Raw genomic sequence first — 25,047 nt, 5'->3', positions numbered from 1 at the left:
TCAACAGATTTCCTATTCCTGTAGCTCTTAAAATTTTTCAGTACCCTCTCCCATGATGATTTCCAAGCATTTGGGTGTGGGAGTTGTGCTTTTCTCACTTTCTGTTGTGGCTTGGTTCCTTAAAATTGCTTCTTCTCTGTATTTTGAAGAGTTGTAGTTTTCTATGATAATCTATATCTGCTGCAAAGAGAACCATTTTTGATGAAGGATGAGAGCTGCTCTTATCTGTGAGTATAAGTATTTTGATTGCAATTAGACATTAGGATGGCTTGTGAAAATGGCACTAGTACTTTATTAAGACCCATGACCTTAATAAACCCCAGCAATTGTGCAGATTTACAGTACCAGGCATGATTTCCCTCCTGTTAAATGAGTTTTCAGTCCAGTTGGATAGTTGTTAGTTACCATGGAAATGAGTATCATTATTTTCCCTTTAAAAAAATCTTGGCATGCTATTTATTGTTTTGATATATAGGTAACACATGGGTAGGATACTTGGTTGCATTTCTCCTTTAGCAACATAAATATTTTCAGATTCTCTAAGATATTCTGGAACAACAGTTTAAAACGAGGCTTCTTAAAATACCTAACACTTGAGAGACTTGAGACCCTAGGGAATGAGGAGGCCTGGTTAGGTGGGTTGTGAAGTTGCATGGTTTGAGGGAAAATCCATTCAGGGACTGCCCCACCTTTGGATCCATCCCATATGCTGTCACCGAACTCAGAAAATATTTTCAATGCCAGGAAGTGCATGCTGACAGATACCTCATAGAGCTGTCTTCTGAGAGACTCTTTGAGAGGCTGAGAAACACAGAATCTCTCAACCAGACTGAGAATGGGGTCCACAATGGAGGAGTTAGAAAAAGGACTTAAGGAGCTTAAGGAGTTGTGTGTGTGTGTGTGTGTGTGTGAGAGAGAGAGAGAGAGAGAGAGAGAGAGAGAGAGAGAGAGAGAGAGAGAGAAAGAGAGAGAGATAAAGACTTCACAACTCACTATTTCTGTTCCTAGGCATTTAATATTTCTGAAGTAGTTTCTCTTCACACACACACACACACACACACACACACACACACACACACACACACACACATATCACTTTTACTAGGACTCTGCTAGAAAGAAAATGGCATTTGTAAGAGAACATATATAAAATGAAGTACCTTTCTACCCTACAAAATGCAGTGTTCTATAGATTGACTTTTTATACTCTTCCACTAGAGCATAAAGGCATTTTGGACTAAAAATATTTGTTAAGGCTGAGAGATGTTTCAGTGAGGAGGTTTTGGTATTACATCCAAGTTCTTGCATTTGATCCCCCGCATGGCAAAAATGATATCGTTTCTACAGACTAATGTCCTCTATCCCAAATTTGATGCTTCGATTTAAGATATTTTTAAAATCTATTTCAAGAGACAACATGCTTTCTTTGAGACTCATTATGATAATGACATTATCAAAGCATTTTAAATAAAAAACTATATTTCTATGGTTTGGGGAAATACTATATCTTTTTCTTCAGTATGAATTATTAGTCCATAGGCACTATTAGGTGAGGACAAGAATGGGAGAAGGAGACAAGTGGGGAACAGACAGGCAGAGTGACGCTTTGTCATACTTGGGATCAAGCAGTGCTTTATATATGCTGACCCAGTGTTTGACACTAGGCTTCATCTACAGCCTTTTCTTCCTGTATTCCATTCATCAGGATGGGGAGCAACCATGTATGTAGTTGCTCCAGGTATGAGTAAACTGCATTTCTATACTTGTGGAAATAGCCTTCATGCTCTATACATGAGTGAGGCCTGGACTGTATGATATGTACAGGTTGGTAAGGATCTTTTGGGGTACACGTGTTTCCATGTTTGAGGAAAGCAGGATAGGGTGACTTAGTACTGAATTTCTTCATTTTCACATAAATTAACTTTTGGGTCTTTTATATATATAGATTGGTTTTGAAGATTTAGGACATAAAAGAGTACTCCTATAAGAACACTATGTAAATTAATGAAAGGGACACCTTTTCCTCTCTGATTTGAGGAAAGAAGAGACACCTGCATTATAACTGAATGAAGGAAAAGCATTCTCACAGAACTTTCAGTTCGAAACTGCAACCTTTCCAAACTAGTATTAATTTTTTAAATGTAGCTACTCTTGGTATTTCGGTATTAGTATATATAAGGGACTTTCATGGACTAATCACAGGCCTGTGTTTGTTCTATCTTTTAAAAAAATCTAAACAGTTTTCTGAGAAATAGCACAATGTGCATACCTTTCTTGGAAGCAGAAAGCTAAGAAGCCTTAGCTAGAGATTGAAAAGATGATAGTGTGCTGTACATAATAAATATTTTCAGTGTTACTGGTTGCTAACATTTAGAAAAAAAATATCATGCCAGGCAGGTGCATTAATCCTATAGTGGTCCTATAAAACAAACAATTTTTATTAAAAACTAATGATGGAATGATTTTTACATATAGATTAGAAATTTCCAGTCATTATTGTATTTTACCATAAAAGATTCTGAGAAAACTGGAAAATATATCACTGTGTTGAAATCTGCACTTCTCATTCAGTCATATGCATGTCCAACATAGCATTGATTCTTTTCCCGTGGTGGAGCTTTAGAATTCAGATTTAGTATGTTGTATGACCTCTGGATAAACCAGGCAACAGAATTCTATTTATAATGCTTCTAGGTCTAATCTGAAATTATTAGAAAGGAGTAGAGAAAAAGCGCATGACAGTCTTCTACAAAAACATTAACGTAGTGAAATAGACTCACTCTGTTACCTAAGATGCGACAGTAGCCCTTAATCTGTAAGAATCATCTCTGAAAATAGCAGCAAGGGAAGAGAAAGATGCACATTATGGATTCTTTGAGTATCAGCACATCATTGCACTGCAATGCATCATGCTTCACTGTGACACATTCTCCCATTTGTCACCTTCTGTCATGCTACTATATCTCAAAAGACACAATGTTGCCCAATCTTTTTTTTTTCCTTCAGTGTAGCTGATGGACATCAAATATTTGACACTGAAAACAGAACTGTTTTAGAAACCCGAAAGGTCCCAGCCAAAGGCTGTGTAAATTGGCTATTTCAAGGGCTCAATACCACAGACCATGGATATTTACATGTATATTGTGTTGGTTGAATTTGCAGTAAAACAAGTATTTCACTCTCCTTGGGCACATTTCGCACTGTAAAAAATAACCCCTCTCCTGATCTGTTCTTTCCCTAGAAAAGGGTTATATTTCTTCTCGTTTCCTGTGCAGCAAATGAGGTCTAATTTGTATCACTATAAAAACACCATGATGGTTAAACTGTCCCCATTTTATCACTTGTCATCAGTTTTAAATATTTCAAGTCAGGATTTGGATTTTTTTCCCTTTAGTGTGTGCAAATATGTATGCATAGATGTGTAGCCTCGGGTCTTTATTAGAATTCAGGAATCAGTGGCTGCAGGAAGGGACAAGCCACAGGCCATTCCTCAGAAACTTCCAGTGTAGGCCAGGCTGGTATTGAAAGAATCAGAATGCCTAACCTACATCTAGCGGAAAAAAATATGGATGTTAAAAAATTGTGATCATTCACTATATTCTCATTAAGCTTGTCCCACAGATTCTTACAAACACCAAGAAATTCGCTAATAGTAATGGTTACCTAAAACTAACACACTTAAGCCACATGATTTAACTAGTAGGGATTTTTTGAAGCGGCTTGTGTAAGAACTGAGAAGCACACCCACAGTTTCTGTCACACCTTATTCTATCAAGTTGGAAGATAATATTTACTCCTTCACGGGTCCTGGCCCCTTTTCACAGGCTCAGAGCGATTATTTCTTTATTTGAACCTTGTTTTCCTTTCCATTTATGTGGTTAACCTCTACTTACTATACATGATACATTTTTAATAGGATATCTGGTAGTATATTGACAACTCCATACTGATTATGAATCAACCATTTCCTGTTAAAGTCAGTACTGTGGGCGATGAACTATAATTTCTTTCCCATGACACATTACCTGTACTCAGACAGCTGCAGGATTCAGCCCAGTTTCTCTTCCCAGATGAGTGTCTGACTCATCCTCTTCACATCTATTAGTCCTGCAATAGACCCTGTGCATTCAAATGTCTTTCTGCTCAGTCTAACTCATTAAGTCCCTCCACTTCCTTAGACTGGAAAGATTTCTTTTCTGTCTCCAAGCATAGAAAATCAACATCATCCTCAAACACTACCTCCTTCCAAAAGCTTTTCCTACTCCTCTGAGAAGAATATATCATCCTTCCTTTATGCTCAAATAATGACAGCATCTTTATTGCCATCCCAAGATCTATGACCTAGACTTATTGTTTAAATGCATTGTTGTTATGAAATCTGCAGAAATCCTTCAATAGAACATCTGTGCTTGTAGTTCTTGCGTCTTCAATTAAATAATAAATCATGGATTGCTTTCTGCTTGCTGCCGATTTGCCTTTCCTCGGTTAGATTTGGAACTGCTTGAGGTCTTTCACATACTCAACCTTTTATTCTCTCATAAAACCCAATGAACATCCTTAGACCAAATGAACTGAGGCAGATAATCAGAGGAAAGATTTTATTTGGAATTCTTATTGTTTTTTATTAAATCCTCATTGAAGACAGAAGTTCATCAGTGATCGTGTTAATATACTAATCTGAAAAATCATTTCTATATGTTGCTCTAACTTATAAAAATGGTATGGATTTATTTTCTATTTCCTGTCTAGTGCTTACTGTATAATATCCATTCAGCTTCAGCCCAAACACTGAGATTCCTCCAGGCCCTGTCACTCAGTCCAGTTCAATAGAAACATTTATACACTTTATTGATTTGAGTCAGAATATATTTGTCTGTAAGAGTTATAGTCTCATATGAACAAACTTAAATAGATAATTTAGCCATTTAAAAGTAGAGTATTATAGAGTTTATTATATATTTTAATAACTTACATGTACTTATGATTAGAAATAACCCTTTATATTTGAATTTTTAATTTATTCTTTAATCTACTTTTTGCAGTCCAGACTTCATCACACACCTGTTCCACTCTCTGACTGTTCCACATCCTATATCTTCTTCCCCCATCTCCAAGAGGATGTCTCCACACCCCATCCCCACGACCAGGCCTCCTCACTCCCTAGTGTTTCAAGCTCTTGAAGGTTCAGTGCATATAACTGAACCAGACCAGGCAGTTATCTGCTGTATACGTGTTGTGGGCCTCATATCAGCTGGTATATGAAGGTACCTGTTAATACATCCTAAATCACAATTTCATGTTTAATTTCTCTCTGTCAAATATTTTTTTCTTGCCATTGTTTTCATACTATTATATTCAGATATGTTATCTACATTAGACCTGCACATTCACACACACACACATTCACACAGACACACACACAGACACACACACACACACACACACACACACAAACACACACACACTAATTAAATGTCATCTGTGTTTAATTTTATGTAAAATCATTGAAACGTATGGAGCATGCTTTAATTTTATGATAAACATAAATTTTATTCTCTTGTATTTTAATATTATTTCTTACAAGATTGATCTTTCCTATTGATAGACAGAAAAAGAGTATATTTCTTGGGAGGGGAGCTGAAGAGGAACTGGAAAGAAAAAAACATAATCAGGATATTTCATGTGAGAAAAGAATCTGTTTTCAATAAACGGAAAAGAACTGCACTGGTGAATGGCTCACCCACTTACGAATGCATCCTCAGCAGTTTAGCTCATCTCTAGAACAGTGTCATGCTACTTGACAATTTTATTTTACTTTATGAGACAGGGATTGCTGTGAACTCAGGTGCATCTTCTGCCTCATCCTTTTGCATAGCTAGGAATACCAGTGTGCAGAACTCTTTCTGGCACACACACACAGGCACACACACATACAAACAAACACACACTCTTTATATAGTTTTATATATATATATATGTATTGTATTGATAATTATATATGTATTAAATGCAGTAAAGTTTCATATAATCCACAAATACAAATATATATATATATATTTGTATATATAGATATTCATATATTTATTATATGTTATTTAATATATACAAATATATACTTATATGTGTATATTATATGATATTATTATAGTGTGTAATAAATATACACAATACCCTGCAAGTGAAAAGCACCTCACAAACTAGTAGAAAAATGTTCTCCTGCACAAGGTAGATCACCCCTACACACACATATATTTTTAGTGTGTGTGAGTATGTATATATGTGTGTGTGTGTGTGTGTGTGTGTGTGTGTGTGTGTGTTTGTGTGTATGTACATATTATTTCTATATTGGAATGTATATGTACTTGTAATCACTTTAATTTCTTAGTATGTAAAGAATGCATTTCCTACAAACCTTTTTAAGCCCTTGATATGCCCAGGATCATATAACTTTTACTATTCTGTTTGGCAAAGATAAAATTTCAGCTTATTGTTTTTTATTATTCAAGTAACAATGAAAGTGAAGATGTTATAGAAAAGCCCCTTTTATCCATGTACAGTAAATTCAAATACTCCCAGTAGATTTCTGAATTCATAAAGAATACCAAATATATGTTATGTTTCTTCAAACCACACATACTAAGTAAATAATTTAATTTATAATTTATATATACCAGGAGACTTGCCATAATAAAGAAGGCCATTTTAACAATGTATTATAATAAAACTATAGGACTCTAGGATTATTTTACAAATTCTGTATTATTCAGTTGATCGCGATGCTAAAAAGCATACAGAATGAGATGCAGTGTGGTGAAGGATTGAGACACTGCCGTTGTATTATTTGTTTGCATCAGGTAATCTCAGTGTCGAAGATGCTGACGCAGGAACACTTCTATGAGTGTAAAGATAGCCTTGGTACTGTTTGCTTCTGACATTAACTCCAGGATATAGTTTCAGGTCCTCATATGTCTATAAGAAGGAGAAGAAATTAAACCAAAGTTGGGTTTCTTACCATTATTGTACTGAACACATAATTGTATAACAAGGAACATTATTATGCAGAAGTAGCTTAATAGATTTTCAGTGTCTGTATTTTATAAGAACTTGTATTTCTGGCAGGCACCTTTTTTTCTCCATTTTAGAGATGAGAAGATTTATTTGGATTGGCCTCAGCAAGAAAAGTTGAGGAATTTGGAACTGGACAGGGAAACGATTTTCATTAGTGACTTACTACTCTCTTTGGCATTTCCACAGCTACCACCCACTCACTGCAAGTCACAAAAGCACTGATCTCATGGATTACTTCCACAGACATTACACTCAGACTGCTAAAAACGACAGTCAGAAGAGGAAGGATGCTCGGCCCCTCAGATTCTGTTTTACATTGCTGTGTCCATGAATCACACTCCATTGACTCAGACTCTACTAAGAACTCTACTAAGGAAACCTTTCTAAAAAAATCATTCCACTTAGAAAGATGAGTTTGTTTTATTGCAAATGCCAGTGTCAAAATTACTTAGTAGACAGAATGGAAAAAAAAAGCAGAATAAAACTAAAATGATTTTCCTTGCACTTTTTATTTATCATTCAGAATTCTTCACTTACTAGCATAAAGACAATACAGTGAAAATATTACCCTAGAGAAGAGCCAAAACTGTCCAGTATTTTTCTTTTCATAAACTTTGGATGGGAAAGCAAAGTTTCTCACATTTTTAAAGCCCTATATAAGCTTTTCTATAGAAATACCATGCCAGTGCTCTCTTCCTCAAACAATGAAACTGTAATGGAGAAACTGACTGGGTCTTTAAGGGTTATTTGTCACTGAAAAGCACTGAGACAACTACCCTAACCCTAACCCAGATGTCCTTCAGTAGATGAATGGATACAAAAATTGTGGTACATTTACACAATGGAGTACTACTCAGCCATCAGAAACAATGACTTAACCAAATTCTTAAGAAAATAGTTGCATCCAGAGAATATCATCCTGAGTGAGATAACCCAGACACAAAAGAACAGACATAATATGCAGTCACTGATAGTGGGATGCTAACCCCGGAGGACTTGGACTGCCCCAGAAACAACTCACAGACTGTGTGAAGTTCAAGAAAAACAAAACAAAACAAAAACAAAAACAAAACAAAAACAAAAAATAGTAAAGTTGACAAGTCCACCTCAAAAAAACAAATTAGATTATACTTGTTTGTGGTTTTTCCTTACTTTATTCTCTTATGAAACTCACAAGATTGTAACTGCTTACTTTACATCCAGGAGCCTTCCTGCTTTTGATATTGATAGTATCCAAATACCTCTCATTTACAAATACATCTGAGAAGATGAGTTTCAAGTAACACCTAGCTTAATATTCATAGGAAAGAATTGCATGATAATTCTTGCTTTTTTCATGTTATCCTTCTGTATTTTGTTTACAGTTTGGGTCAAGACCTTGGACTTGATCACAATTGCTTATGGCTTCCTATTAACACTGGTCCATGCAATGATATTCTCCAGTTTATTTCATTTATTTATCAGCATTGTTTCTCAATAATATTCTTGTTCATACATAGGGCAATATTTATTTTATTTGTAAAGTTTCAATTTTGGCTATTGGTTTTATTTAGCTTATTTTTGTTAATGTATGTGTATATAATGTGTATGTGGTTGGTCAATGTGTCTTGTCATAGATGTAGAATCACTGGACAACTTTGTGGTATTGGTTCACTCTTTTATTTTTACATAGGTCTGGTAGACAAACTTAAATCATTATGTTTGCATTCTCAGGAGGCAAGATTCTTTACCTGCTGAGTTATCTAAGTGGCCAGTGATATTCTGATGTATGTACACACTTTCTCTCTCTCTCTCTCTCTCTCTCTCTCTCTCTCACACACACACACACACACACACACACACACACACACCTACTATTACACTATATCTTTATTTAGATTGGTACGTCAGACTAATTTATATCCCCTTTTAAAGGGTAGTTGGGTTTCTTTCTTAATGTTTAGCTTTTTTGACCTCTTTGTATCCTAGATACTACACATTTGTAACTTGTTTAGTTGGCAAGATTTTATTCTATGTTGTAGGGTGAATTTTTATTTTAATGATATCCTTTTGCTATTCAGATTATTTTTAGTGTCATATGGTACCCTTTGTCAGTTATTGCTGTTGATCAGAAAGTCCTTTCCTCTGTGTAAATTCAAATATATTTCCTATTTTCTTCTATGTCAGATTCCAATATTTGAAGTTGAGGTTTTTGCAGAATGAGAAATAGATATCGAGTATGATTTTTTTTAAGAATAGCTATCCATCTTCCAGAAACAAATGTTGAAGTGCTGTATTTTCTTCTTTGGTATACATTTTCTATATATAATGGATGGTGATACCTTTAATAGTTATTGAATTATTCAGGTCTCCTTCATTATCATGTGATTTCTTAATTTACAAATAAAATTTAAGAGTGATTTTTTTTCCAAACTCAGAATTTCTTTAGAATTTTGGTAGGGATTATATTGAACCTATAGATGGCTTTTGATAGGACAGTGTTTTTTAAGACTATAAATCTTACCTATTCATAACCCTGTGATTGAGACTTTTTCATCTTCTGGTATCATTTTAAGCTTATTCTTTTCAGTGTTTTAAAAGTTTGCTTGCATTTATCTTTCATACCATTAGATTTATTCTAAATATTGTGATACCAGTAAAGAGTTGGGATATGTCTACGTGGGCATATTCTTTTGTTTGTTCATGTGGATGCCAGAGAGCAAACTCAAGTATGTTTGTGAGTTCACATCCCTCTTCTTTGAGACAAAAGCCTCATTTTCCTGGAAACTTCCCAGGAAGAGTAAGTTTGGAATTCATGAGAATATATACCACTATTCTAAGCAGTAGAAATATAACTCTGTAGAAATATAACACTTGCAAAGCAAACATTTTACTGATTATTATTCTCTCAGTTCTCTGAATATCCAATCTCTTACTCCTACTTATATTTTAGGAGAATAAGAATGTGCAAATAATTTCTCCTATCTGCTACAGATTCTTCATTGTAATCCCCTCTCTGGATGAGTTGGAGTCTACTAATAGGAAAAAGGGCAAGAAATCTTTAAACTAAGGTAATAATAAATACTTTTCTAAGGACATGAGCATAAGCAATCCACCTGCCTTAGCTGTCTTTAAGTCCAACCCACACTGAAATTCTAAAATGTAAAAGATCAGCACATTGTAGGTGACAATAATATCTTCACACACACACACACACACATATATATATATATATACACATATATACACACATATATGTGCATATGTATATGTATATGTATGTGTATGTGTATGTGTATGTGTAAGTGTATATGTATATGTATATGTATATGTATATATATATTTTTATATATACACACACATACATTGAAGGGGATGTTGAAGACAAAAGAAGCATTACAAAATCCTGCTCAGGTATTTCTGAAAATATATCATTGCTTATATTAGTTTTTCTGCTCAACTGTCCTTCAGATGTGCCTGGGGATTTTGAAAGTGCAGGATGGTTTCTAAAGGACAAAGACTAAAGTGTTCTATAGGAATAATCAGTTGAAGTTGACCATGATTACAAAGTAATTCATAAAGCTATTTGCTTCTGTGCAGAGCTTTTAAGTGTTAGAATAGCATACCACTACAAAAGAATTATCTAAAATGAGGTAATATGCATTGTACAGGCAATAAGCAATTATGGAGAGATATACTTTCTTCATGTGTGCTAATAAGGCTAAACAGAATATCAAGAAATAAAATCCTAGAGTCTATAATAACTCCTGAGTCAAATTGAAAGAAATTATTGAAGAATTCATTGTATTATTGAAACAAAGCAAAATGAAATGCGTTGTGACAGTGTAATATAAATCACTGGATAACATCACATCTTAATAATCAGTGCAGAACAGAGAGAGAGTTCTGTGCTGATTTACTGTGTAAAAAATATGACATGACAGAAGACCTTCCACAAGTCTTTACATACGGGCACAGTTAGCATAGTTTCTCTACACAACATACTTGAAAAGTCCCTCTAAGGAGGCTTGACATGGACAGAAAAGTGTTTCGCCAACCATTCTCCCCCTTTGGCCTTATTGCACTGAACTATACTTGAATCTCTAGTACTCAGAAATAAAAGTCCTAGCACATCTTTTTATTTGCCTATATAAGCCAACAGCTAATTATGGTGTGCCAAACAAGACTGCAGAAAGTATAATCTGTTAGCAATAACTTCTGTCTAACAAGATAATTGCATCTGGAATAATGAAATGCTCATTTTAGTATCCAAATTAATAATGTCATATCAATGCCATTAATAATTAAGGATTCTTTTTATATCACAACATCATTAATAACAAGTACATTATGAAGAGTTCTATTAATATCAACAATAATAAAAATAATATCACATTTTGCTTTACAGTTACAATTCTGCAAATATAACAAAATGCTGCATATGCCACAGGCCAAACCCTGCTGTGTCTAAGGTAAACAGTCAGGAAATGCATTATCATTTTGGATAAGTAAGAGAGTTCTTTGTTTTCCTGACCCATTACTTGTACATAAGGGACTTCATCAATATTCAGAAGGCATTTCAAAATTTAGTTAAACGTGTACAATGTCATGTATATTAGAAAATGCTGATACTGGAATAGTACCTGGTGGCTTGTGATAAGGTGATAAAGACAGTCATAAGTTAGGAGTCAGATATACTTACTAATGGGCACATAAACTTGTTTTTTTCTTCATAATTTAAGTTTAGGTTATCTAAATACATTTTAGATAACTTAAACTTACATAAGATTTTTATATTCCATTTTTCTGTCTTCATGGAAAGAATTAATCTCATTTATTCATTATGAGTCATTTTCTACTCATCTGAGTATGGTCTTTCTTAGCAATGAGTTTTAACATATAAAAATAAATCTGGGCCATATATCAGTAAAAACAAAGCCTGTAGAATATCTAAATATATCCCATTGTGTGATTCCTAAATACCACTTAATTAAAATATCACCAGTTGCTTTTCCAGTGCCAAATAGTCAGACCTGAGCATATAGATACAACCAATGTTATACAGACTGAGCAAGGTATATTTAGAAATTTGTGTGTGTGTAATAAATAATGAATAAGGAGACCATGGGTGTAAAGAAGAGTTGGGGAAAATATATGGGGGACTTTAGAGCAATGACCGGAGAGGAAAAATACAATCTCAAAACAAACACATTAGTTATTTAGATTCTGTACAAAGTGTTGAATGAAGACATTGGTACCTAAGCTGTTAAAAACAATAAACAGTGTCAAAATTGCATAATCATGACCATTATTTTATGTTTAAGTTGGGCTTAATTTTAAGTTACAGTAGTAGAGATTAGTAGAAGTAGAGATCATTGACTATAAAAAGCTTACATCTTTTCTTCCTGGCTTTTTATAGAAAAAAATGTATGTTCCTTTGTGTGGAGAAAAGACAGAAACTGTATTTTTTGATATTTCAAAAGAAAAAGATAATAAAAATACAAAGACAAAAAGTCAAGGACATGTTCATAAGAATATTCCTGTGTACCTTAAAAGTAACATGGTGCCCTAAGCATTTTTTAAAAAGGAATGTTAATCCAATATTTTTTGGTTCCTGTTAGAAGCTTTATATCAGCATTGTCCTAGCATATTTTCAATGCAAGATACCATTGTAGATCCAAGGTTTGTTTCTGGGTTGATGTTCATCTTTCTCTTTTGGCAAACTAAGAAGTACCTTCGTATACCTAACTCACTAGGAGAAACAGATGAAGATTCTATGTAGATACTATGTGGGTCAAAGTTTTTTGTAGGTATTGTCTTCAGCAATGAAACATTATTGTCAGTTTGTGGAGAGAAACTGTCCAAGTTGCTTGAGAATTTGTCTGGTATCCTTTTGACCAACAACTCAATTGGATGTAATCCAGTTCTCTTCTATGTCCTCTACACTAACCCATTATTTGGAGGTTTCTTTGGGATCACTTCTTATATATTCTAAAATGTTTTCACTGCAATAGGTTTCCCTCAGTGTTCCTCATCTCTAGCTGTATTCTCTGAATTAGCTCTCTCAATCCTTTCTTTCAACTTTCCTAATTTTTTATACCTGTTCTCCACTCCCAATCTATCAAAAAATTGAATCTACTTTCTCTTTTAGAAAAATCTGTCTAGGTTCTGGCAATGAAAAAGAGCCATTTCATCAGTATAAAAACTCAGGGACCTCTCACAGACTGCTAAGCATCCAAAAGAGCCTCAGAAGCATTCTCCCACCTGTTTCCATGGAGACAAAGCCAGGTCACTGCCATCAGAACTCACTACCTGCCTGCAAAGAACTCACTACCTTAACACACAAGAGCAATCTTCCTCCTGAGCCTTCAGATCCTCAGGAAAGATAATCTCCTGTCAGACACAACAAGATCACTTAAAATCACAGAAAACAAGATGGCAAGAGGCAAGCACAAGAACCTAAGCAACAGAAAACAAGACAACCTGAAAACAACAGAATCCAGTTCTCCCACCGCAGCAAGTAGTGGATTTCTCAACATAACAGAAAAACAAGATATGGTCTTAAAATCATACTTCATGATGATGATAGAGGACCTTGAGCAGCTCATGAATAACTTCCTTAAAGAATTATAGGAGAACCAGGAAAACACACAAAAAGAAGTAGAAGGCATTAAAGAGAAAACACAAAAACTACTTAAAGAGCTACAGAAAAATACACCCAAACAGGCGAAAAAATTGAAAACAGAAATAGAAACAATAAATAAATCAGAAAAGTAGACAACCTTGGAGATAGAAAACCTAGGGAAAAATAAATGTCCTACATGAAAATTTTACCAACAGAATATAAGAGATGTATTAGAGGATCTCAGGGGCAGATGATAACATATAAAACATTGACAAAACAGTCAGAGAAAATGCAAAAATTAAAAAGGTCCTAACCCAAAACATTCAGAATATTGAGTAAACAATGAAAGACCAAACCTAAGAACAATTGGTATAGAAGAGAGGAAAGTCTCTTAACTAAAAGGCCCAGTAAATATCTTCAACAAAATCATTGTAGAAAACTTCCCTAACCTTAAGAATGAGATGCCCATTAACATATAAGAAGCCTACAGAACTTCAAAGAGATTAGACCAGAGAGAAAACTCTTCCCATCATATAATAGTCAAAAAACTGAATGGGCAAAACAAAGAAAGAACACTTTTTAGTATTTATTTTAGCTTTTGCAGCAAGGGAAAAAGGACAAGTAACATATCAAGGCAGACCAATCAAAATTACTCCAGACATTTCAACAGAGTCTAGGAAAGCTAGAAGATCATGGATTTACATCATAAAGACCCTAAAAGAACACAATGCCAGCCCAGGTTACTATATCCAACAAAACTCTCAATTACCTTAGATGAAAAAAAAAAACAAGATATTCCAGGAAAAAAGGAAATTAACACAACATCTGTTCACAAACCCAGCCTTACAAAGGAAAATAGATGGAAAACACCAACACAAAGAAGGGAAGTATACACTAGGAAAAGCTAGAAAATAAACTTGTAACAAACAAAAGAAGAAAGGCAAAAAAACATAATTCTAACTCTAACAACAACAACAGATACAAAAAACGAAACAATAATCACTACTCCTTAATATCTGTTAAAATCAATAGATTTAATTTCCCAATAAAAAGACATAGACTATCAGACTTGATATGAAAATAGGATCCAGCTTTTTGCTACATATAGGAAATTCATCTCAGAGACAAAGACAAACACTACCTCAAAAAAAAAAAAAAAAAAAAAAAAGCTGGGAAGAATTTTTCAACCAAGTGGTCCCAGGAAACAAGCTGGAATAGCCATCCTAATATCAAATGAAATATATATTCACTAAAACTATCAAAAACAAATGAGAAAGGACACTTCTAATTCATCACAGGAAAAAAAAATTATCAAGGCAAAATCTCAATCCTGAAGATATATGCTCCAAATAGAAGGGCACTCACATTGATAAAAGAGACTTTACTAAAGTTCAAAACATATATTACACCACACATAATAATAATGGGAGACTTCAATACCACACTCTAATCAATAGACAAATTATGGAATCAGAAACTGAACAGAAATGCAGTGAAACTATCAGAGGTTATGAACCAATTGTATTTAACAGACATCTATGAAATATTCCATCCTAAAACAAAATAATATACCCTCTTCTCAGCACCTCAGAGCATCTTCTTGAATATTGACCATAATAAATTTGATCATAATGATAACAAAACAGGTCTCAACAAATATAAGAAGACCAATATACTCCCATGCATCCTATCAGATCACCCTGGACTAAGGCTGGACTTTAATAACAAAAACCCAAATAAAAATGGCAGCTAAGCAATGCTCTACTCAATGATACCATAGTCAAGAAAGAAATAAAGACAGAATTTAAGAATTTTTAGAAATTAATGAAAATAAAAGCACAACTTACCCAAACATAAGGAATACAATTAAAGCAGTACTAAGAGGAAAACTCATGGCTCTTATGCCTCCAAAAAAAAAAAAAAAAAAAAAAAAAAAAAAAAAAAAAAAAAAAAAAAAAAACTGAAGGTAGCATACACTAGCAGCTTGAGAGCACACCTGAAAGCTCTATAACAAAAAGAAGCAGATACACCCAACAAGAGTAGACAGCAGGAAATGATAAAAGTCAGAGCATAAATCAACCAAACAGAAACAAAAAGAACTATACAAAGAGTCAAAAAAGAAAAAAAAAAGATTTGTTCTTTGAGAAAATCAACAAGATCTATAAACCCTTAGCCAGTCTAATGAGAGGGCCCAAGAAGAGTTTCCAAATTAACAAAATCGGAAACGAAAGCCTCATTTCCTACTACAAAATCCTATACTCAACAAATATGGAAAATCTAGAGGAAATGGCCAACTTGCCAGACATTTAGCAAGTATCAAAGTTATATCAGGATCAGATAAACCATCTAAACATTACCACAGGACAAAAAATGTAGAAGAAGTTATCAAAGCCCCACCCCCCGACCAAATACAACCAAGAACCAAATGTGTTTAGTGTAGAATTCTATTAGGCTTTCCTAAAAAGCCTAAGACCAATACTCTCTAAACTGTTTCATGAAATAGAAAGAGAAAGAACACTACCTAACTCATTCTTTGATGCCACAATTATGCTCATACCTAAACCACACAAAGGCTGTACAAAGAAAGTTTAGACCAGATTCCCTCATGTACATCGATGCACAAATAGTCAATAATATTCTTGCAAACTGAATCCAAGAACACATCAAAATGATCATTTACCATGATCAAGTAGGCTTCATCCTTGGGATGCTGGGTTGGTTCAATATATGAAAATCTATCAATCTAAGTCTACATAAAGAAACTCAAAGGGGAAAAAATACATGATCATCTCAATAGATGATGAGAAAGCATTTCACAAAATTCAACACCTATTCATGTAAAAAGTCTGAGAAAAATCAGGAATTCAAGACACATACATAACCATAATGAAAGCAATATACATCAAATAGGTAGCCAACATCAAAATAAATGGTGAGAAACTTGATGCAATTCCACTAACAAAAGTAACTGGACAAAGCTGCCCACTCTCTTCCTACCTATTCAATATAGTACTGGAAGTCCTGGAGAGAGCAATTAGACATCAAAATAAAGTAAAAGCAATAAAAATTGTAAAGAAAGAAGTCAAAATATCACTATTTGCAGATGATATGATAGTATATATAAGTGACCCTAAAAATTTCAACAGAAAACTTTTACACCTGATAAATTCAGCACGGTGGCAGGATATAAAATTAACTCAAACAAATCAGTAGGCTTTCTCTACTCATAGGATAAAGATGCTGAGATAGAAATTAGGGGAAAAATACCCTTCACAATAGTCACAAATTATAACAAATACCTTGGTGTGACTCTAATTAAGTAGTGAAAATTCATCTCTGAGAAAAGAAATTGAATAGCTCAGAAGATGGAAAGATCTTTCATGCTTAGGAGATGGAAGGGTCAATATTGTAAAAATGGCCATCTTGAGGAAAGCAATCTACAGTTCAATACAATCCCCATCAAAATCCCAACTCAATTCTTCATAGAATTAGAAAGAACAATTTGCAAATTCATTTGAAAGAACAAAAAAGCTAGAACAGTGAAATCTGTTCTCAATAATAAAAGAACTTCCAGGGGAATCACCATCCCTGACCTCAAGCTATATTACAATTTAATTGTGATAACAGCCAAATAGTATTGCTGCAGAGAGAGGCAAGTAGATCAATGGAACAGTTTCAATCTCAGAAATGAACCCACATACTTATGGTCACTTGAACTTTGACAAAGAACCTAAAAACATTCAATGGAAAAAGAACAGTCTCTTCAACAAATGGTGTTGATTCAACTGGTAGTCAGCATGCAGAAGAATGCAAAGTGATCTATGCTCATCTCCCTGTACAAAGCTCAAGTGCAAGTACACTGAAACTATTAGAAGGGAAAGTGAGCAAGAGCTTAGAACACATAGGCACAGGAAAAAATGTTCTAAACAGAACAACTATGGCTTATACTCAAAGATCAAGAATCAGCAAATGAAACCTCAAGACACTGCAAAGTTTTTGTAAGGCTAAGGACACTGTTAAGAAGGCAAAGCAAATGCCCAGGACACTATACCTAGCAAAACTCTCAATTATCCTTAATTAAAAAACCAAGATTTTTTATGACAATAGAAAATTTATACAATATCTCTCTATAAATTCAGCCCTAGAAGGCATAATAGATAGAAACTTTAAACACAAAGAGAGAAAACTATAAGGTAGAAAAAATAAGAAATAATGTTTCTTTAACAAACCAAAACAAATGATAGATAAACAAACATAACTCCACTTTTAAGAACAAAAAAAAAAAAAAAAAAAAAACAGGAAACAAATTTTTGTTATCCACCCCTCTCTTGAGCTACATTGGAGATGTTTCTAAATACTAGTTATTATGAAAAGACCTGAAAACAATATGTTGAGAAAGAGTCTTTATGATAGAATGAAATCTCATTTGGGAGTGTGCAGCTTGAGGTTGATTCCTATCTTTCTGAAGCACTGCCACGCAGGTTTTTATACAGGCTTGTGAGAAATATCTGTTCATGTTTAGGTAGTGTTTAGGTTTTGAATGTATAGCCTTTGAACTGATGAATGCTAGTAACATATAGTCAAAGTAGAACAAGAAGATGAATTTATAAAACAAAGTGTTGGTCCTTTCACAAAATTAATAGGATTAACAAACTTTTGGAAAATTTACCAAAAGAAAGATGAAGAAAATTCAAATATATAAAGTCACAGATGAATAAGGATCTATTAAATATAATATGGAGGAAATTCAGAGATTCATAATCTATTCTTTAAGTATTTGTACTTTGTCACAATGGAAAATCTATGAGCAATGAATGGATTTGACCTACCAACATTAAATGAAGATGGAGTAAATACTAAGATAAATCCATAATAACCAATGAGTTAGCAGCAGTACTGTCAAGAAGACAAAACATCAGCCAACAAATTAGATAAGGATCTTTACCAATCTTATAGGTGATAGAGGGTTAATATTCAATATATACAAAGAAGTCAAGATATTAGACTCCAGAGAATCAAACAATCCTATTAAAAATGATGTACAGAGCTAAACAAAAAATTCTAAACTGAGGAATACTAAATGGCCAAGAAGCACCTAAAGAAATGTTCAACATTCCTAGTCATCTAGGAAATTCAAATAAAAAAAACCTTCTGATTCTACCTCACACCAATCAGAATAGCTAAAATAAAAAACTCAGATGCCAGAAGATGCTGGCACAGACTTGGAGAAAGAGAAAACTCCCCCATTGTTGGTAGGATTGCAAGCTGGCACACTCTGGAAAACAATTTGACAGTTTATCAGTATTACTTGAAGACCCAGCTATTCCACTCCTGTGAACATACCCCAAAGATGCTCCAACATTTAACAAGGACACATGCTCTACCATGTTTATAGCAGCCATTATCTATAATAGTCAGAAGCTTATAAAAGAACCCACATGTCCTTCACAAAGGAATGGATACAGAAATTGTGGTATATTTACACAATGGAGTACTACTCACCTATTAGAAACAATGACTTTATAAAATTCCTAGGCAAAGAGGTAGAACTAGAGAGTATCATCCTGAATTAGTTTACCCAATCTCAAAACAACACACATGGTATGCAGTCACTGATAACAGATACTAGCCCCAGAAAGCTCTGATTACCCAAGAAACAATTCACAGATGTTATGAAGCTCAAAAATAAGAAAGGCCAAAATGTGGATGCCTCAGTCCTTCTTAGAAGGCAGAACAGAACACTCACAGAAGGAAATACAAGGTCAAATAGAGGAACAGGGATTGAAGAAAAGATTAATCAAAAGTTGCTGTACCTTGGGATCTACCCCATATGCAACCATCAAATCCAAGCACTGTTGCTGATGCCAAGAAGTTCTTACTGGTAGGAACCAGATATGTTTGCCTCCTCAAGGGCTCTGCCAGAGTCATACAGGTAAAGTTAAGGATGCTTGCAGCTAATCATTGGTCTGAAATTGGGGACCCCAATGAAGGTGCTAGAGAAAGGACTGAAGGAGCTGAAAGAGTTTGCAGCCTCGTGGAAGAACAACATTATCAACCAAGCAAACCCTCCACAAGTCCTATGGACTAAAGCACTAACCATTGAGAACACATGGAGAGACCCACGGCTCCAGCTGCGTATCTAGAAGAAGATAGGAATGTCTGGCATCAATGTGAGGAGAGGCGTTTGGTCCAGTGAGGGTGTGTTTCTCCAATGTAGTGGAATGCCAAGGCACTGAGGAGGACAGGGTCATTGGGAGAGGGCACACCTTTGTGGAGACAAGTGGAGGGGAAAGGGAGATGAGCGCTGAAGAAGGACAGAAAGGGGTGAAATTTGGAATGTAAATACAGAGAGTCTACAATTATAAAAGGTTGTAAGTAAATCTTAAGTAAAGAAAGCACAGGCTCAGGTACATAACTTTTTAAGATCCTCAAAAGAAGTATTTATTTTTGTTGTTGTTATTGTTTTTAAGATTTATTTATTTATTTTATGTATGTGAGTACACCGTTGCAGTCTTCAGACATGCTAGAAGACATCAGATTCCCATTACAGATGGCTGGAATCACCATGTGGTTGCTGGAATTTGCACTCAGGGCCTCTGGAAGAGTAATCAGTACTCTTAATCTCGAAGCCATCTCTCCAGCTCTATTATTTATTTTCTTTCTTACAACTTTATCTTTAAAAAAGAGGGATACATATATAGTTTTTAAAGGCATTTTGGCATAACATTATATGAATATTTTTGTCAGTACTTAATTCTTTTAGAGGTTTGATAGCATGCATTTAAATCCCACTAGTTACCATAAGCATAAAGTACATGTAGGACAGAACGTAACATGGAAACAGATTTCTTTTGAGTGTAGATTAAGCATAATGCAGTTCTTGTATTCACAAATCATTATGCTTAGCCCTAAAACTTTTTATTCTTATTATTAATCTCTCATGTATTACACTGTAATCATATTTTCCTCTCCCCTCCTCAGTCTTTGTAGGCAGTTAAAATGTGCTCCGATTATCCTTATCTTTCATCCCGATCAAAGATTTTGATAATTTTCCCAAAAACTAAGGAAGAATAGGGTTTCATTAATGATATTAGTGCCTTACTGTTTAGAATGATGGAGATTATGAATGGCATTGAGGAAATTAGTGTAATGAATAAAAATTTTCTAATTGGTCTATTAGAGCCACAGTTAAGTTATAACCTTCACTGGTCTATCTCTATGATCTTAAGATTCATTATTTGCTGCAGGTTTGGAAGACCCTTAGTCATCTGACTTGTCAAAGTAACTAAGTTTAGTTTTTTATGTAAACCTTTTTTCTGGGTTTATAAATGACCAGAACTTTGCATATATAGGAGCATGTACATCATTGTTTTTCGATTTATTATTAATATATCTGTGTATAATATATCCTTTTCCCATTGTTTATTTATTCACTTTACATCCTAATCTTAGCCTCTTTCACTTCCCAGTACTCCCCACACACAGCCTTTTCTCTCGACCTGTCTCCTTTTCCTCTGAGAAGGGAGTTCCTATGGGTACCAACTTATTCTGGTACATCAACGTACTTCAGGACTAGGTACATCCCCTCTCACACTGAGGACAGAAAAGGCAGTTCAGTTAGGAAAACAGTAAAGGGCCACCCTGTCCAGGGTTTTTTTTTTTTTTTTTTTTTTTTTTTTTTTTTTTTTTGGTTGTTGTTGTTTGTGATAGAATGTGTCTATTCCAGAACTCTGTTTTATAGTGACTCACTGATCTCTCCCTAGCTGGCATAATAGAGTTTTCTCCAGTGCTTCTGTTATTTTGGGCGCACTTCTTAGTACTTTGTTATGCTCTTAAAGCACACCTATGCTAATGGACTCAGTTGGATGGAGGTCAGGAATCTAATAACTTTGTCCTCCTTAGGGCAAGTGAGAAAGTTTGACATTGTTGTAAGAAAAAGTGGAGTTATCTAACAGCATTGTGCTTGAGAAGCTGTAATTATAATTATGGAAGTATTCAATTTAAGTCTCTACATCTATGTTTTCTGTATCAAATCATCAAAATATGCATTTTTATTTTACATTACCACAGCACTGTATTTCCCAAGTGATTTACATTCACAAATTGGGTTCTCTATGTGAGAGTTTGATATGAAATGAAGGTAGTGATGGGCTTTCCTCACTTCCATGGGGAGCTTATTCCAAAAGTTAAAAATATAATATAGTGTTGTATCATCAGTTTTTTTTTTTTAATTGGGTCTTCACTTAAATTTTCATATGCACATTTTCAATCTGGGGTAAGACAGAAGAATTGATTTGAAGGTTGTATAACACCACTGAAACTGCAAACAAGTCATTATAAGCAAGAAATCATTTATTGTGTTGAGAATCAATATAGAAACTTGGCAAATAGTTTGTCTATTCCCAAAGCCTGCTCCATTGTCTACATGTGGAAAGGGTTGCTTGCCAGGAAACACTTTGTATCAAACTGAGGAAGACATTTTAGGATTTCCTACAAACTTTATCCATTACTTCAAATATATAAGCAGAAGAGTATCATTGTGTAATTACATTAAGTGAAACTAGAAACAAGTAAATAAATGAAAACAAATTTATTATATAAAATGCAGCTAACACTCACTACAATAAATAAATATAAATTAAAATTATAATCAGCTGTCATTTCTCATGCATCAGGTTGACAAAACATAATAAAATTTTATTTTGTCAGGGAAAACAGGAAGTCAAAGATATTAGCACTTTGTTAAGGAGGAGAAGAAATGATGTAGCACCTATGGGGAATTTGCTGATTTCTCATGTTTATTTGTGTACATATGCATAGGTATTTATATTTGTTTACATATTTATATGTACATAAATATGTGGAGCACTATATGGGATAAACTGATAAGCAAGGAGGAAAGTACAGAACAGTTTATAGTATGCTAATTTTGTGTAAGAAAATAGAAAGCACAGGAATATACAGATATATTTGTTTGCTTATATTTTCACAAAGAAATAAATGTGAATAAAATAAAAATTAATCAAAATAATTTTCCATGAGAAAAGAAGAGAAACAGAGAGCTATCTATGAATGTGCATTGCTAAGTTTTTCTGAGTTTTAAACTATGTAAATTCTTTGCTTATTTTATAAGTAAAATTAAAAGTAACTCTAAAACTCATAAATAGACTAAAATAATGTATTGAACTATATTATCACAGCTGCATTTGCTATCCTAAATATACAAAGGAGAAAATTGGTGTAACAGATGTTAACATTATGTTTTGTTTGCATATTTCTTTTGTAAACTAATGAACTATGAATCTTAAAGAAGTATAGCAAAAGTTTTAGAATATTAATTATAATATCTTTTTAAGTTTTAACCAAACAGATGATAAAAACAACTACAAAAGAAGCAAATGAATTACAATTATCTATGTTAATATTAGGAATAAAGGTTTTTGAGTAATATGACAGTCATATTAATAAAAACAGAGTTGACCAAAACAAAACAAAACAGAACATAATACAAAAAGCAATAAAAAAAGGCTGATTTTAACATTAATTTAAAATATTAGTATCGATTCTTGGTTATTTACATATTTAAAGGTCATATATTTAATAGATTCCTTTCTTTGCAAATCTTTGTATATATCACACACACACACACACTCACACACACACACACACATACACACACACAATCACACACACACACACACACACACACACACACACACAAAGAATAAAAGTAACATGGCGATTTCTGTTTGACCTAAAATGAGACAAGGTGTGTGTTGAGATGAAAATAAGCTAAATCTGAAGCACATCAAACATGAGCCCACTATATACTTTTTCTTCTGCAGTTTTTCATTTACAATTTTCATTTTATTGTATATGACAAATCATAAAAAGCAGGATGAAAGATGGGAGGAGACTACTATGTGCATATGTGCACGCACACAAGTGCATGAACACATATACCTTTTCTCTTGAGTAAATATAAGTAGTAATGTAGTTTGTCTTCCAAGGGTTTGTGTTTTGGAGGCATGACTCACGTTATGGCAAGATAAGGGGTGTAGCTCTGGGTTTTGAAGTAATTAATGCAGATCTGAAGGGGTCTTGGTGTATAAAAGAGGAACTCTGGCCTTTTCTGGCCTGGCTCCACTTCTTACCATGTGATCTCTCCTTGTCCTCCTCATTCCCATAGTATTGTTTTCCAACATTGCTACTAAATTTAGTTCTTTTCCTTGTAAGTTGGAAAACAGCTTTTGTTTATTTGTTTGTTCCTAAGACTGTCTTTTTATGCAGTCTGGCTTTCCTGGAACTTGCTGTGAAGACCAGAGCTGGCTTCAAACTCACATTTTATGTCTCACTAGATAGCTTCTTGATGAGTAATTTTTTTTTCTGTATGTGGCCTGTGCTTTGTTAGAATTGTAGTTCAAAGGACTCCACATTTCTTTATGATCATGCCTGGAAACAGCAATACTGCTTTCCCAGTCTGTCTTTTACTTATTTCTTCATTATAGCAGTTGGACCTTATTTATTTCTTTTTTCTTTTTCCAAACAAGATTTTTTCTTTCTTTTCTTTTCTCTTCTTTTTCTTCTTCTTTTTATAAATTGGTTATTATTTTCTTTACTTAACATTTCAAATGTTATCCTCTTTCCTGGTTTCTTCTATGGAATCCCCCAATCCTACTCCCCTCCTCCTGACTCTGTGAGTGTGTTCCCCTACCCACACACATTCTCCCACCTCCCCTACTGGGCATTCCCCTATGCTAGTGTATTGAGACTTCACAGGGCCAAAGACAGCTCCTCTCCTTGATGCCAGACATATTCTGCTACATACACAGTAGGAGCCACGAGTTCCTGCATTTCTACTCTTTGGTTGGTGGTTTAGTCTCTGGGAACTCTGGGCAGGTATGGTTGGTTGATATTGTTCTTCTTCCTGTGGGTTGCAAACCCCTTCAGCTCCTTTAGTCCTTTGTCTAACTCCGCCATTTGGGACACTGTTCTCAGTCCACTATGTATTCCTCAGGCTCTGGCAGAGCATCTCAGGCAACAGCTATATCGGGTACCTGTCAACATGCACTTCTTGGCATCCACAATATTGTCTATATTTAGTGGCTATATATGGAATGGATCCCCAGGTTGGGCAGTTACTGGATGGCCTTTCTTCAGTCTCTGTTCCATACTTTGTCTCTGAATTTCCTCCTGTGAATATTTTGTTCCCCCTTCTAAGAAGATCAGAAGCATTCACACTTTGCTCTTCCAACTTATTGAGCTTTATATGATCTGTGGATTGTATCTTGGGTATTCAGAGCTTTGGGGATAATATCCACTTATCAATGAATGCACATGCTGTGTGTTCTTTTGTGGTGGGGTTACCTCACTCA

The sequence above is a fragment of the Micromys minutus genome (genome assembly GCF_963924665.1).
Source record: "Micromys minutus genome assembly, chromosome: 26".
Classification (NCBI taxonomy): domain Eukaryota; kingdom Metazoa; phylum Chordata; class Mammalia; order Rodentia; family Muridae; genus Micromys; species Micromys minutus.
The sequence above is the reverse complement of the archived record's forward strand: the minus strand, read 5'-3'. Positions refer to the sequence as shown.